General features: G+C 44.0%; 1 long non-coding RNA gene across 1 annotated transcript in view; it reads left to right on the plus strand.

The window, feature by feature from the left end:
• The window catches only part of LOC126427265 (uncharacterized), an 82,941-nt gene that overhangs the window by 30,564 nt on the left and 35,688 nt on the right, over nucleotides 1-16,689 (plus strand). The window lies entirely within an intron of this gene.

Below are 16,689 nucleotides of genomic sequence, written 5' to 3' on the forward strand. Positions count from 1 at the left end.
ATGGAGCTCCTGCACATTTCCGTCGAAGTGTTCGTACGCTTCTCGACAACAGATTCGGTGACCGACGGATTGGTAGAGGCGGACCAATTCCATGGCCTCCACGCTCTCCTGACCTCAACCCTCTTGACTTTCATTTATGGGGGCATTTGAAAGCTCTTGTCTACGCAACCCCGGTACCAAATGTAGAGACTCTTCGTGCTCGTATTGTGGGCGGCTGTGATACAATACGCCATTCTCCAGGGCTTGAGGGATTCCATGCGACGGAGGGTGGATGCATGTATCCTCGCTAACGGAGGACATTTTGAATATTTCCTGTAACAAAGTGTTTGAAGTCACGCTGGGACGTTCTGTTTCTGTGTGTTTCCATTTCATGATCAATGTGATTTGAAGAGAAGTAATAAAATGAGCTCTAACATGGAAAGTAAGCGTTTCCGGACGAATGTTCACATAACATATTTTCTTTCTTTGTGTGTGAGGAATGTTTCCTGAAAGTTTGGCCGTACCTTTTTGTAACACCCTGTATAGATGGCGCTGGCCCACCTCCGGTCAGTACATCAGCGTATCTGATGATGGCAACGTGGTCGATTGCCGAAATATTGTGTCCTAAGCACACTCATGCCAGGCTGTTCAAATGGTTCAAATGGCTCTGAGCACTATGGTACTTAAGTTCTGAGGTCATCAGTCCCCTAGAACTTAGAACTACTTAAATCTAACTAACCTGAGGACATCACACACATCCGTGCCCGAGGCAGGATTCGAACCTGCGACCGTAGACTCTAGCACCCAGAACCGCTCGGCCACCCCGGCCGTCAGCCAGGTTGTTCACCCGAGATTTATTTCGTCATAAAATACGCCTGGAGAAATTGAAGAATCACATCTAACATTGCTCTCAACGAATCCTGCAGGTTGATCATAGGTTGCTTAAGACCTACCCCAACTGATAAGCTCTACTGCCTGGCTGGAATAGCGCCACCGTGGGTACGCAGAGCAGTGACTGCCAACAAGGAGAGACTGAAAGTGGAGCAGGACAGTGCCCATCCACTGCATGGACATAATCCACCACAGCAACGGCTGAGATCGCGAAAGAGCTCCCTTAGAACATCCGAGAAGCTCAGCATTTCACCAGAGGAGGCGTGGCTGGAGTTGTGGAAGAAGTCGGCGCCTCACCTGCAGACGCCAGAAGCTGAAGAACTGCCACCTGGACACAACGAGAGCTGGCTGGTGTGGAAATCTTTAAACAGATTACGATCAGGAGTTGGACGATCCAGAGACAACCTGAAGAGATGGGGCTTCGTAACAGAAGATACGTCCTGTGATTGTGGACAAGAACAAACCCCAAGCCACATGCTCCAGTGCCTTTTGTGGCCTACGTCCTGCACGAAGATTGATCTCCTGCAAGCCACTCCAAGCGCCTTGGAGGTTGCAAAGTACTGGGCACATGTCATATAAATACAATTTGTGTATGTATATGTACATATTTATTGATGTGTATGGCTACTGTAAATTTGTATGTTTCTGATTCGAGAATAAATAAATCTCACATTAATTTTATTTAACAGTTGTCTCACACCAGCTGTTTAGTGTAGCTGCAGTTGCGACCGCCCGCTGCCGGTTTGCTACTCGCGAATCTCGTCTGCAGCGACTGAGCGAGATGGCTGGCGCAGCGGTAGCACTCTGCACCCGTACTCGAGAAAAAGGCGATTCAACTCCTTGTCCAGCCATCATGATTTAGCTTGTCCACGGTCCCCTTAATAGCTTCACGCAAATGCCATGATGAATCCTCTTAAAAGCGGAGGGCCGATTTCCATTCTCTTCTTTTTATAATGCAAGCTTGTGCTCTGTCCTTGATGACCTCACTCTCGACAACACGCTAAGCTCTGACCTTCCTTCTTTGTTTCTCATCCACCCTGGTTCTGCTGCACGTCTGTCTTACCTGTACAATCAATTTTACTTTCTTTTCTAGTTGGCATTGGCGGTTCTAGGCACTTCAGTCCGGAACCGCGCTGATGCTACGATCGCAGGTTCGAATCCTGCCTCGGGCATGGATGTGTGTGATGTCCTTAGGTTAGTTAGGTTTAAGTAGATCTAACAAGGGGATTTACTTCAAACTTTGCACACTCGTAGTACTCCGTGACGACAACAATATGTGAGTCGCTTAGATGTCCACTTTTTAAAAAAATTGAGTTGGCAAATGTGGATTGTAGAGCATGACATTTTACACGTGCTTGAAATGCTATTTATGCTGAAAGCTCTCCATGTCCTATGGAAAACAGCTCACGAAAAGTGTGGTTGGATTCAAAACTGTCCGTGTCCATCAGTAAGTTGGGTGCAAAACTTGTCTTGTCCCTTTTGGCAAATCGCATTGAAGGCTGGGGTCATGCAACTGTAATGTAAGATGGCTACCACAAGCATGTAAACATTGTACTTGCGTGGTGTCTTACAGCTGTTTATTCTGAAAGCTATACATATTCTCAGAATGCTATAAAAATCCAAGGGGAGCCTAATTATAATTCTGAAATCAAACTACCACTGTCCGTATGCAAACGTAGGAAACACTTAGGACACACAAACGCGAGCTGCATTACGAACACGTGTGTTCCTGTTAATGAAAAGAAACTGGAGGATGTTTCAAAACTCCTCGTGAAACACTATAGTGAGTCCTGGAGGGAACGTGAATCCCTGTCGTGGTACATGACGTTACTAGGTTCCAGCGGGTCAGGGGCATCAGTTGAATCAGAATGCCTAGTAGGAGAAGATGAAGACATTGTTCCAGATATGATGTATTAAGTGGATTGAGGGTCAGCTGTTACACCATGTACTTTCATAAATATTAAAAGAAATTAAAACTGAATACGCAGTCTTATGTTCACCCCATATCCTCTCCTCATGTACAACTAGTCAGGTTCAAAACTGTCCATGTCCATTTCAGTTGCATGCAAAAGTGGCCATCTGCAAAGTCAGATGCAAAACTGTCCAAGTCCATTTTTATTTTGCTTATATCTTGCATGCATTGAGTTCCTGATTTTTTTTCAATAGCCCAAATGGTTTTGTACTAATCCATACTTATGTATACAACATACAGTGTAGGGCAGTGTGTATTTAAACAGTGAAAACAGTTTTTCCACTTTTTCTCAATACCGGTTATGGAGGACATGGACAGTTTTGCATCTAGGCGACTCATGTATAAGCAGTAGCGCGTACTTCTCAAGCGTTGCTGAGAAAATCGCAAGATAATTTCGGTCGTCAAATATAGCCGGCACGGTAGCTCAGCGTGTTCGGTGGGAGGGTTTAGCTACCCTCTGTAATAAAAAAAAAAACTGAGTGAACGAATCAACGAACAACCTGAACGAGTGCGATCGGACGTCCGCCACGAACAAGTTCAACGAACAATATGGAACAAAATGAGATTTATATATTAAAAAAAAAAAAAAAAAAGTGGTTAGCGTTCAAGCTCCGTAATCGCTGGATCGAGCCCCGTTTGTCAGTTTTTTTTCATTTTGTTTACTATTTATATTACAATTGATATAATGGGAAAAATACGTGTATTCGGATGGACTTTTATTAAATTTACAATGTTATTTGGCAGTCTACAAATTTTTACTATCACAAATAATATAATATTCATAACTATCGACTAGTAAACGACCGAACGTATAAAGTAATACTGAAAGTGTATGCTTGTCCCTGATTTGAGAAATCCATTATACCTAGAAGGAGCCCGAAACGACTTGTTACCTCGTCATTACGAGTACAAGTTGCAGGACGGTATTTTCCGTAAAAACGTGGAAAACTTAAAATTAAACGGCACCAGTTGCATTGAATAAATGCTATCTTTCCGCATACGCAAGATCTTTTGAGGTTTTCCGTGGAAAAACAAACCTTGTTAACAATTTCAAAAACATCACTTTCAGCCGATAATTTGCAAGCAAACCCTGAATAACGCAGTATTTCCTTAAATATCGGCGCTCATAATTGGTGATGCAGTATCGAGTGTATTTTAATAGCGTCTTCACGAGAAGCAATTTGTCGTTCTCTTTCGATTAAATACGAACAATTTTGAAGACACAGACAAGTATACATTTTCAGTATCATTTTATGTGTTTGGTCATTTACCAGTCGATAGTTATGAATATTATATTATTTGTGATCGTAAAAATTTGCCAAATAACATTGTAAATTTAATAAAAGTCCATCCGAATACACGTAATTTTCCCATCATATCAATTGTAAACAAAGAAGGGAAAGCAGAAAGGTGGAAGGAGTATATAGAGGGTCTATACAAGGGCGATGCACTTGAGGACAATATTATGGAAATGGAAGAGGATGAAGGTGAAGATGAAATGGGAGATATGATTCTGCGTGAAGAGTTTGACAGAGCACTGAAAGACCTGAGTCGAAACTAGGGCCCGGGAGTAGACAACATTCCATTAGAACTACTGACGGCCTTGGGAGAGCCAGTCCTGACAAAACTCTACCACCTGGTGAGCAAGATGTATGAAACAGGCGAAATACCCTCAGACTTCAAGAAGAATGTAATAATTCCAATCCCAAAGAAAGCAGGTGTTGACAGATGTGAAAATTACCGAACTATCAGTTTAATAAGACACACCTGCAAAATACTAACGCGAATTCCTTACAGACGAATGGAAAAACTAGTAGAAGCCGACCTCGGGGAAAATCAGCAAGTCGTTTCTGAAAGTATTTGTCTGGAGTGTAGCCATGTATGGAAGTGAAACATGGACGATAAATAGTTTGGACAAGAAGAGAATAGAAGCTTCTGAAATGTGGTGCTGCAGAAGAATGCTGAAGATTAGATGGGTAGATCACATAACTAATGAGGAAGTATTGAATAGAATTGGGGAGAAGAGGAGTTTGTGGCACAACTTGACTAGAAGAAGGGACCGATTGGTAGGACACGTTCTGAGGCATCAAGGGATCACCAATTTGGTGTTGGAGGGCAGAGTAGAGGGTAAAAATCGTAGAGGGAGACCAAGAGATGAATACACCAAGGAGATTCAGAAGGATGTAGGTTGCAGTAGGTACTGGGAGATGAAGAAGCTTGCACTGGATAGAGTAGCATGGAGAGCTGCATCAAACCAGTCTCAGGACTGAAGACCACAGCAACAACATCAATTGTAATATAAATAGTAAAGAAAGTCACTGTCTTATAAATAAATAAAAAAACTGACGATTGGGACTCGACCCAGCGATCCAGCGATTGCGGGGCTTGAACGCTAACCTTTTTTTCTTTTTCTTGTCGTAACATTCTACAGTAGTACATAAGTTTCAACTGAGATTTAAAACTAATAAAACAAACTAAAATTAATTATAGGTTCCTTGAAATTTTAGAAAAAACTCCAAGTCTAAACCAGATAGTGATGGTCTTCACTTTATCGTATTTGTTTTTCAAAGATCAAATTGTCTCTTGTTTCTTCATGTTCTAAATCATATAGTCGAAAATGGAGTTCACATGAGTGTTCTTCTGAGGAAGTTGGCGTATGTATCATAGTAATTATTCATGCGTAGTAGCTTGTGATGCTGGTCGGAAATGTACGTCAAAAAATCTCCTTCGCTCCTTTCTTTACTGAACAGCAGGTAAAATACCGCGTGTCCCTTCAACCAGTTGACGGCATTTTTCTTCCAGGTAGGGTATAATTCTTCTTCTGGGTTTAAAAGGCACGCTGGCGTTATCAAATACGGCGGTTTTCTCTGCATACTTTTTTCTGGTTGACAACCATATATTATTTTGCCTTTCCACAGACAAATTGATGTTCATCTGTGTCAGTCACGTTGCAAGTGGTACATAAAGGGGAATCAGCCAGGTGAATGGAATGTAGTCTGGAGTTCGTTGCAAATTTCCTGTTCACAAAACAGTACCACAATGACCGCACTTTTGTTGGTAAATGTGGGTGGGTGGTGTATGTTCCTCCAGATATCATGTCAAGAGTGACCGACGTATTTTTGTTCTATGATGTTCTTGGTCTGAAAGTTCATTACGCTTTGGTATATTTTCTTGACTTTGATGACATCTTTCTCGGGTGTTCCGTCTAATGTAGCTACATTCTACGAAGAAATGTTTTAGGTGGTAAAGTTCATTTGGGATGTGGTGAACGTCTATTGGGGCGTCCTGGTTGGTCGGTGCTATTTCATTTATCAGAAATGCGGCAACACTGTTAACTGACCACTTCCACAGTTTATATGGTTTACAGACGTACAATGCTTGTGCTTTATTGTACACGTTTGTGAGATTCAATCCATCGTTGTCAGTCGGTAGAGTCAACGTTTGGTACTTGACTTTGAAGATATGGCCGCGGCTGACGAAGTGGCCAAAAGCGGCCAAAATCCTGTTCGCCACTTCCCTCGGCATTGGCAGGACTTGCGCCACGTAATCTACGTCTACATGATTACTCTACAATTCACATTTAAGTGCTTGGCAGAGGGTTCATCGAACCACAATCATACTATCTCTCTACCATTCCACTCCCGAACAGCGCGCGGGAAAAGCGAATACCTAAACCTTTCTGTTCGAGCTCTGATTTCTCTTATTTTATTTTGATGATCATTCCTACCTATGTAGGTTGGGTTCAACAAAATATTTTCGCATTCGGAAGAGAAAGTTGGTGACTGAAATTCCAGGGCTATTACAAATGATTGAAGCGATTTCATAAATTCACTGTAGCTCCATTCATTGACATATGGTCACGACACACTACAGATACGTAGAAAAACTCATAAAGTTTTGTTCGGCTGAAGCCGCACTTCAGGTTTCTGCCGCCAGAGCGCTCGAGAGCGCAGTGAGACAAAATGGCGACAGGAGCCGAGAAAGCGTATGTCGTGCTTGAAATGCACTCACATCAGTCAGGCATAACAGCGCAACGACACTTCAGGACGAAGTTCAACAAACATCCACCAACTGCTAACTCCATTCGGCGATGGTATGCGCAGTTTAAAGCTTCTGGATGCCTCTGTAAGGGGAAATCAACGGGTCGGCCTGCAGTGAGCGAAGAAACGGTTGAACGCGTGCGGGCAAGTTTCACGCGTAGCCCGCGGAAGTCGACGAATAAAGCAAGCAGGGAGCTAAACGTACCACAGCCGACGGTTTGGAAAATCTTACGGAAAAGGCTAAAGCAGAAGCCTTACCGTTTACAATTGCTACAAGCCCTGACACCCGATGACAAAGTCAAGCGCTTTGAATTTTCGGCGCGGTTGCAACAGCTCATGGAAGAGGAAGCGATCAGTGCGAAACTTGTTTTCAGTGATGAAGCAACATTTTTTCTTAATGGTGAAGTGAACAGACACAATGTGCGAATCTGGGCGGTAGAGAATCATCACGCATTCGTGCAGCAAATTCGCAATTCACCAAAAGTTAACGTGTTTTGTGCAATCTCACGGTTTAAAGTTTACGGCCCCTTTTTCTTCTGCGAAAAAAACGTTACAGGACACGTGTATCTGGACATGCTGGATAATTGGCTCATGCCACAACTGGAGACAGACAGCGCCGATTTCATCTGTCAACAGGATGGTGCTTCACCGCACTTCCATCATGATGTTCGGCATTTCTTAAACAGGAGATTGGAAAACCGATGGATCGGTCGTGGTGGAGATCATGATCAGCAATTCGTGTCATGGCCTCCACGCTCTCCCGACTTAACCCCGTGCGATTTCTTTCTGTGGGGTTATGTGAAAGATTCAGTGTTTAAACCTCCTCTACCAAGAAACGTGCCAGAACTGCGAGCTCGCATCAACGATGCTTTCGAACTCATTGATGGGGACATGCTGCGCCGAGTGTGGGAGGAACTTGATTATCGGCTTGATGTCTGCCGAATTACTAAAGGGGCACATATTGAACATTTGTGAATCCCTAAAAAAACTTTTTGAGTTTTTGTATGTGTGTGCAAGGCGTTGTGAAAATATCTCAAATAATAAAGTTATTGTAGAGCTGTGAAATCGCTTCAATCATTTGTAATAACCCTGTATGTAAACAGATCTCTCCTCGACGAAAAACGTCTTTCCTTTAATGACTTCCATCCCAACTCGCGTATCATATCTGCCACTCTCTCTCCCCTATTACGTGATAATACAAAACGAGCTGCCCTTTTTTGCACACTTTCGATGTCCTCCGTCAATCCCACCTGGTAAGGATCCCACACCGTGCAGCAATATTCTAACAGAAGACGAACGAGTGTAGTGTAAGCTGTCTCTTTAGTGGACTTGCTGCATCTTCTAAGTGTCCTGCCAATGAAACGCAACCTTTGTCTCGCCTTCCCCACAGTAATACCTATGTGGTCTTTCCAACTGAAGTTGTTTGTAGCCGGCCGATGTGGCCGTGCGGTTCTAGGAGCTTCAGTTTGGAACCGCGTGACCGCTACGGTCGCAGGTTCGAATCCTGCCTCGGGCATGGATGTGTGTGATGTCCTTAGATTAGTTAGGTTTAAGTAGTTCTAAGTTCTAGGGGACTGATGACCACAGATGTCCCATAGTGCTCAGAGCCATTTGAACCATTTTTTGAAGTTGTTCGTAATTTTAACACCCAGGTACTAAGTTGAATTGACAGCCTTGAGAATTGTACTATTTATCGAGTAATCGAATTGCAACGGATTTCTTTTGGAACTCGTGTGGATCACCTCACACTTTTCGTTATTTAGCGTCAACTGCCACCTGCCACACCGTATAGCAATCTTTTCTAAATCGCTTTGCAACTGATACAGGTCTTCGGATGACCTTACTAGACAGTAAATTACAGCATCATCTGCGGACAACCTAAGAGAACTGCTCAGATTGTCACCCAGGTCATTTATATAGATCAGGATCAGCAGAGGTCCCAGGACGCTTCCCTGGGGAACACCTGATATCACTTCAGTTTTACTCGATGATTTGCGTCTATTACTACGAACTGCGACCTTCCTGACAGGAAATCACGAATCCAGTCGCACAACTGAGACGATACCCCATAGGTCCACAGCTTGATTAGAAGTCGCTTGTGAGGAACGGTGTCAAAAGCTTTCCGGAAATCTAGAAATACGGAATCAACTTGAGATCCCCTGTCGATAGCGGCCATTACTTCGTGCGAATAAAGAGCTAGCTGCGTTGCACAAGAACGATGTTTTCTGAAACCATGCTGATTACGTATCAATAGATCGTTCCCTTCGAGATGATTCATAATGTTTGAATACAGTATATGCTCCAAAACCCTACTGCAAACCGACGTCAATGATATAGGTCTGTAGTTCGATGGATTTAATTTAAATAGATGGTCACGAGAGCTACTCTTTGTATCTCATCAAGAGTGTGGAGATTGTGCTGACGTATACAGGCACGGATGGTGTTGAGGATTCTTCTGTAATTAACTGCGATGCTCTGCCGAATATTCCTTGTATACTGCACCCCAAGACATGTCATGGTGACAATTTCCTTTATTGGTCCATGAATGGGAACTCCTAATCCGCTTCCAATATTCATTATACCAGACTCATTTCTATTCAGTTTGTTTATTATGTCTACATCTACATCTACATCCATACTCCGCAAGCCACCTGACGGTGTGTGGCGGAGGGTACCTTGAGTACCCCTATCGGTTCTCCCTTCTATTCCAGTCTCGTATTGTTCGTGGAAAGAAGGATTGTCGGTATGCCTCTGTGTGGGCTCTAATCTCTCTGATTTTATCCTCATGGTCTCTTCGCAAGATATACGTAGGAGGGAGCAATATACTGCTTGACTCTTCGGTGAAGGTATGTTCTCGAAACTTTGACAAAAGCCTGTACCGAGCTACTGAGCGTCTCTCCTGCAGAGTCTTCCACTGGAGTTTATCTATCATCTCCGTAACGCTTTCGCGATTACTAAATGAGCCTGTAACGAAGCGCGCTGCTCTCCGTTGGATCTTCTCTATATCTTCTATCAACCCTATCTGGTACGGATCCCACACTGCTGAGCAGTATTCAAGCAGTGGGCGAACAAGCGTACTGTAACCTACTTCCTTTGTTTTCGGATTGCATTTCCTTAGGATTCTTCCAATGAATCTCAGTCTGGCATCTGCTTTACCGACGATCAACATTATATGATCATTCCATTTTAAATCACTCCTAATGCGTACTCCCAGATAATTTATGGAATTAACTACTTCCAGTTGCTGACCTACTATTTTGTAGCTAAATGATAAAAATCTATCTTTCTGTGTATTCGCAGCACATTACACTTGTCTGCATTGAGATTCAATTGCCATTCCCTGCACCATGCGTCAATTCGCTGCAGATCCTCCTGCATTTCAGTACAATTTTCCATTGTTACAACCTCTCGATACACCACAGCATCATCCGCAAAAAGCCTCAGTGAACTTCTGATGTCATCCACAAGGTCATTTATGTATATTGTGAATATCAACGGTCCTATGACACTCCCCTGCGGCACACCTGAAATCACTCTTACTTCGGAAGACTTCTCTCCATTGAGAATGACATGCTGCGTCCTGTTATCTAGGAACTCCTCAATCCAATCACAGAATTGGTCTGATAGTCCATATGCTCTTACTTTGTTCATTAAACGACTGTGGGGAACTGTATCGAACGCCTTGCGGAAGTCAAGAAACACGGCATCTACCTGTGAACCCGTGTCTATGGCCCTCTGAGTCTCGTGGACGAATAGCGCGAGCTGGGTTTCACATGACCGTCTTTTTCGAAACCCATGCCGATTCCTACAGAGTAGATTTCTTGTCTCCAGAAAAGTCATTATACTCGAACACAATACGTGCTCCAAAATTCTACAACTGATCGACGTTAGAGATATAGGTCTATAGTTCTGCACATCTGCTCGACGTCCCTTCTTGAAAACGGGGATGACCTGTGCCCTTTTCCAATCCTTTGGAACGCTACGCTCGTCTAGAGACCTACGGTACACCGCTGCAAGAAGGGGGGCAAGTTTCTTCGCGTACTCTGTGTAAAATTGAACTGGTATCCCATCAGGTCCAGAGGCCTTTCCTCTTTTGAGCGATTTTAATTGTTTCTCTATCCCTCTGTCGTCTATTTCGATATCTACCATTTTGTCATCTGTGCGACAATCTAGAGAAGGAACTACAGTGCAATCTTCCTCTGTGAAACATCATCATCTTGGACAGTCTCCAGCCACTGGCTGGGTCTGTCGGGAACACAAGCCTCTCCATCGTGTTCTGTCTTTCCACCATTCCCCCTCTTCCACCTTCGTCCTGTTCCCTCCTCTTCTCGTCACGCATTCCTTCACTCCCTTCACCCATCTATCTCTTGGTCTTCCCCTGGGCCTCTTCCCCTCCAGTTGCAGATCAAACATCCTCTTTGGAATTCTTCCCTCATCCATTCTCTTCATGTGTCCATACCACTGCAGTCTTGATTTTTCTATCCTGTCCTGTATTGGTTCCTCCTTTAGTCTCTCCCTCACATACACATTTCGCAATCTGTCTCGTCTTGTTACACTCAACCTGCTCCTCTGGAACTTCATTTCACTAGCTTGTATTCTACTTTTGTCGCTTTTGTGCATTACCCATGTCTCACTTCCGTATGCCAATATGGGTACAAAGTAGGTTCGGTATATAATTCCCTTGGATTTCTGTGGCACCTCCTTGCTCCAAATAAGCCCCCTAATGCATTTGAAGAACTGCCCTGCTTTTCTGTACCTTTCATTTATTTCAATTGCGTTTCCCCCCTTACTTTCAATCATACCTCCCAGGTACTTGAAGTTCTCTACCACTTGTAGTTTTTCCCCTCCACAAGTTATATCCACATTTGGCCTATTCTTCTTCCTTGTTGTGACAATTATTTCACTTTTCTTTGCAGAGAAATGCATTCCATATTGTGCTGCCATTGCTTCCCATACATCTAACTGCTCTTGCACCTCCTTCTCGCAATTTCCCCATAATATCAGGTCATCGGCAAAAAGCACTGCTTTCATTTTATGATCTCCAATTGCATCTGATACTTGCTGTAGGATTTCATCCATAACAATAATAAACAATAAAGGCGAAAGTGCACTTCCCTGTCGCAGCCCATTTTCCAGCTTGAACCATGCAGTACGTTCCCTCCCCACTTTCACACAACTCTCACTTCCCTCATACATTTTTCTGACTTTTCGTGTTATCTCTTCATCTATCCCTTTGGCGTTCAGCACATCCCAGAGCTTGTCCCTATAGATACTGTCATACGCCTTCTCAATATCTAAAAAGGCCATGATTAAGTCCTTCCCATACTCATAGTGCCTTTCCTGCAGTTGCCTTACCGCAAATATGAGGTCCGTTGTTGATCTTCCCGGTCTGAAACCATACTGCTCCTCTTGCAGTCTGCTTTCAACACTGCTTCTTATTCTCTTCTCCAGGATCTTTTCATAGATTTTTCCACAGTGGCATAGCAGGGTGATTCCTCTATAGTTCTCACATCTCCTTTTATCCCCTTTCTTGAAGATCGGGACTATAATTCCTTTCTTCCAATCCTCAGGAATTCTGTTCTCCTTCCACACCACCCTCAGCACTCTGTATAGTCACTGGGTTCCTACTTCTCCTGCTGCTCGTATCATATCCACTGTTACTTCGTCCCAACCTGGTGCCTTGCCCCCTTTCAACCTCTTTATGGCTTCTTCCACTTCATTCCAAGTTAGATCATCAATTTCCCCACTATTATAATCATCTGCTGCCTTAGGCTCTCCATCGCTGTTAGTTACCCGCTTGACGGCATTCAACAGATCTTCAAAGTACTCCTTCCAAATCTTTTTGAGCTCATGCATTTCCTCCACAACTCTTCCATTATTATCCATGATCCTCAGGCACTCGCTTCTGTCGTTCCTCTTATTTCTTACCATGGTGTAAAGTACTTTTTTGTTCCCTTCACTGTCCTCTTCTAACATTCTTGTCCATTTTTCCATCCACTTCTACTTCTCCGCCCTTACTATGGTCTGTGCCGCTTTCTTGCTTTCCTTATATTTTACCCTAGCTTCCTCTGTTCGGGTCTGGAACCATTCTCTGAAGGCTTTGTTCTTTCGAAGTACTGCCTCTTTACATATGTTGTTCCACCATGGGGTTTCCTTACTTCTCCTCTTTGTGCTAGTTCTTCCGCACACAGTCTCAGCTGCCTCAACTAGAGCCCTCTTAAAATCTCCCCATTCTTCTTCCACTGTTCTCTGATCTTCCTTTGGCAGCTTCTTCCTGATCAGTGTCTGGTACTGGGTCCTCCGTTCATCCTCTTTCAGCATCCATGTCTTCAACCTTTTCTCCTGTATGTCTGTTGCCCTCCTATCTTTTTTCTCTCTCAGGGTGGCTACCAACAGCCGATGGTCACTGTCTAAGGCCTCAGATGGAATGACCTTAACATCTGTGAGGCTGCTCATCATCTGCCTATCCACTAGTACATAGTCTACTACTGAAGTTTGGGACCAGTCTCCACTGTACCAAGTTATTTTGTGGCTACCTCTCTTCTTGTACCAGGAATTTGCGATCGCCAGCCCATTCCTCTTGCAGAATTCCAGCAACAATTTTCCTTCTCTATTTCGGTTCCCCCAGCCCTCTGGTCCCATTATCTCCTCGAATCTTTTCCTGTCTGTGCCAACATGTGCATTGAGGTCCCCTATTATAATCTGATTACCTCCATTTAGCTGCTTTTGCATGTCATCTTCAAATTCCTCCTTCTCCTTTTTTGTACACCCTACCTGTGGGGCATATGCTTGGATGATTTCAATGCTTTTTCCTTTCACTTGTACTCTGGCTTTTATCATTCGATCATTGATACCTTCCACCTCCTCCTGCAGACCCTCTCTGACCACTATTGCCACTCCATTTCTTTCCCTCTCATTCCCTATCCAGTACAGTTTACATCCTTTACTTAGTGGTTTTTCACCAACTCCTCTCCACCTAGTCTCAGCAAGTCCCAAGATGTCCAATTTCCTCCTTTCCATCATTTCTACAATTTCTTCTAACTTCCCAGTTAGAGTCCTTACGTTTAAGGTGCCCAGTCGTAAACCATCTCGTAATCCTTTTCCATTGCTTGGTCGGTTTCCTTTACATCCGTTCCGTGATCCGAGGCATGTTCCCTTTTTGAAAGCAGTTGATTTATCCACTACTGGCTTGCTAGGCCTATCGCAGCTTCACCAGACCCCCGTTAGCCGTCACGTTTCAGGGTTCCCATAGGGCCTTCCCAGCTACCGTAGCGGTCCTGGGGCACACGAAGTCCCCGCTGTACATCGCCCCTATAGGCAGTCCCCTACTTTGTGCCGTTGCCCATCTCCCACGACTTGGACGAGGGGTTGGACTTATGGGAAATTCCTCTGTGAAACAACTTTGGAAAAAGACATTTAGTATTTCGGCCTTTAGTCTGTCATCCTCTGTTTCAGTACCATTTTGGTCACAGAGTGTCTGGACATTTTTTTTTTTTTTTGACCCACCTACCGCTTTGACATAAGACCAAAATTTCTTAGGATTTTCTGCCAAGTCAGTACATAGAACTTTACTTTCGAATTCGTTGAACGCCTCTCGCATAGCCCTCCTCACACTACATTTCGCTTCGCGTAATTTTTGTTTGTCTGCAAGGCTTTGGCTATGTTTATGTTTGCTGTGAAGTTCCCTTTGCTTCCGCAGTAGTTTTCTAACTCGGTTGTTGTACCACGGTGGCTCTTTTCCATCTCTTACGATCTTGCTTGGCACATACTCATCTAACGCATTATGTACGACGGTTTTGAACTTTGTCCACTGATCCTCAACACTATCTGTACTTGAGACAAAACTTTTGTGTTGAGCCAACAGGTACTCTGAAATCTGCTTTTTGTCACTTTTTCTAAACAGAAAAATCTTCCTACCCTTTTTAATATTCCTATTTACGGCTGAAATCATCGATGCCGTAACCGCTTTATGATCGCTGATGCCCTGTTCTGCGTTAACTTTTTCAAATAGTTCGGGTCTGTTTGTCACAAGAAGGTCTAATATGTTATTGCCACGAGTCGGTTCTCTGTTTAACTGCTCAAGGTAGTTTTCAGATAAAGCACTTAAAAAAATTTCACTGGATTCTTTGTCCCTGCCACCCGTTATGAACGTCTGAGTCTCCCAGTCTATATCCGGCAAATTAAAATCTCCACCCAGAACTATAACATGGGGGGAAATCTACTCGAAATATTTTCCAAATTATCCTTCAGGTGCTCAGCCACAACAGCTGCTGAGCCAGGGGGCCTATAGAGACATCCAATTATGTCGAGTGTTTTCTCTATCTCGTCGTTGTCTTTGACAATAAATCCAACGTCATCGGCATATGCCCTGCAGACAATGCAACGGCCACGTCTAGTGAATCCTTGTAGGTTGTGGCTCCAGCGAAAAAGTGATGGCTCGATTGCTATTGCAAAGAGTGACATAGACATCGGGCACCCTTGTCGCACCGAACTTTTCATTACAATGGGCCTACTGGACTGACCGTTTACCATAACTGTCGATGTTGACTTCTGCAGAAGATTTGTAATAATGTTGATAAAACTTTGCGGAAAGTTCATGGCACGCATGGTGTGAAAAAGGTAACCACTCGGCTGGCGCCGCTACGTCGTAAAAAAGGCCACGCACAGGTATATACGAGGTTTGTCCGGAAAATACGTATAAAAGTTGAATAATAACTTTATTTTATAATTATTCAGGTATTACAATACGGTCTCCTCCAAAGTAATCTCCCTGAGACGCGATACACTTATGCCAATGCCGTATCCACTGTTGATAACATTGCTGAAAGTCTTCAGTTGTGATGTTGTTCAGTTGCCGTGTCGTTTCCGCCTCGATGGCTTCCACATCTCCCAAGTGCCGCCCCCGAAGCACCATTTTGCATTTCGGGAACGTGAAGAAGTCACACGGGGCTGAATGGGGTGAATAAGGCGGGTGGTCTGTCACGGTGATTGAGCTTCGGGCCAAAAACTCGCGCACAATGAGCGACGTGTGAGCGGGCGCATTGTCGTGATGAAGGGTCCACCTGCCCCCTTTTGCCAACTCCGGTCGAACTGGAGCCACACGAGCTCTGAGACGTGTCAGAACTTCAACGTAAAAATTTCCGTTCACTCTCTGGCCGGGAGGGACAAATTCCTTGTGAACAATGCCCCTAGAATCAAAGAAAATAATCAACATTGTCTTCACATTGGACCTCGATTTTCGCGACTTTTTTGTTCTCGGTGCTCCGGCTAGTTTCTCTTCCTTGCTTTGAGATTTGAGCTCCACATCGAATTCGTAAAACCAGGACTCGTCTCCAGTGATGACTCGCTTGAGAAAGTCCCCTCGTTCCTCTGGTTCCAACCAATCCTCACAGCACTCAACCCTCTTTGCTTTCTGTTCTGGCGTCAAGAGCTTCGGTACGATTTTCGCACAAAATTTCTTCGTTTCAAGTTTTTGTGTCAGGATTTTGTGAACCATTGTTTTGGGGATTGACAGCTCGTCAGCAATCATTCTGACTGTCAATCTACGGTCTTTAAGAACACAAGCCCGAATTCGTTCAACATTTGCATCGGAACTCGATGTCGACGGGCGTCCTGGGCGAGGGTCATCGTTTACTTCTTCTCGGCCATCCCGGAACCTTTTTAACCACTTGTTCACGGTTGGTTCCTTCAGAGAATTGTCTCCGTAAACCTGTTTCAAACACTCAAAAATCTCATGTCCTTTCTTGCCTAGCTTTGCAAGAAACTTGATGTTGACGCGCTGTTCCTCAATCAGAGAGAGATCCATGC

Source organism: Schistocerca serialis, chromosome 11 (genome assembly GCF_023864345.2).
Source record: "Schistocerca serialis cubense isolate TAMUIC-IGC-003099 chromosome 11, iqSchSeri2.2, whole genome shotgun sequence".
Classification (NCBI taxonomy): domain Eukaryota; kingdom Metazoa; phylum Arthropoda; class Insecta; order Orthoptera; family Acrididae; genus Schistocerca; species Schistocerca serialis.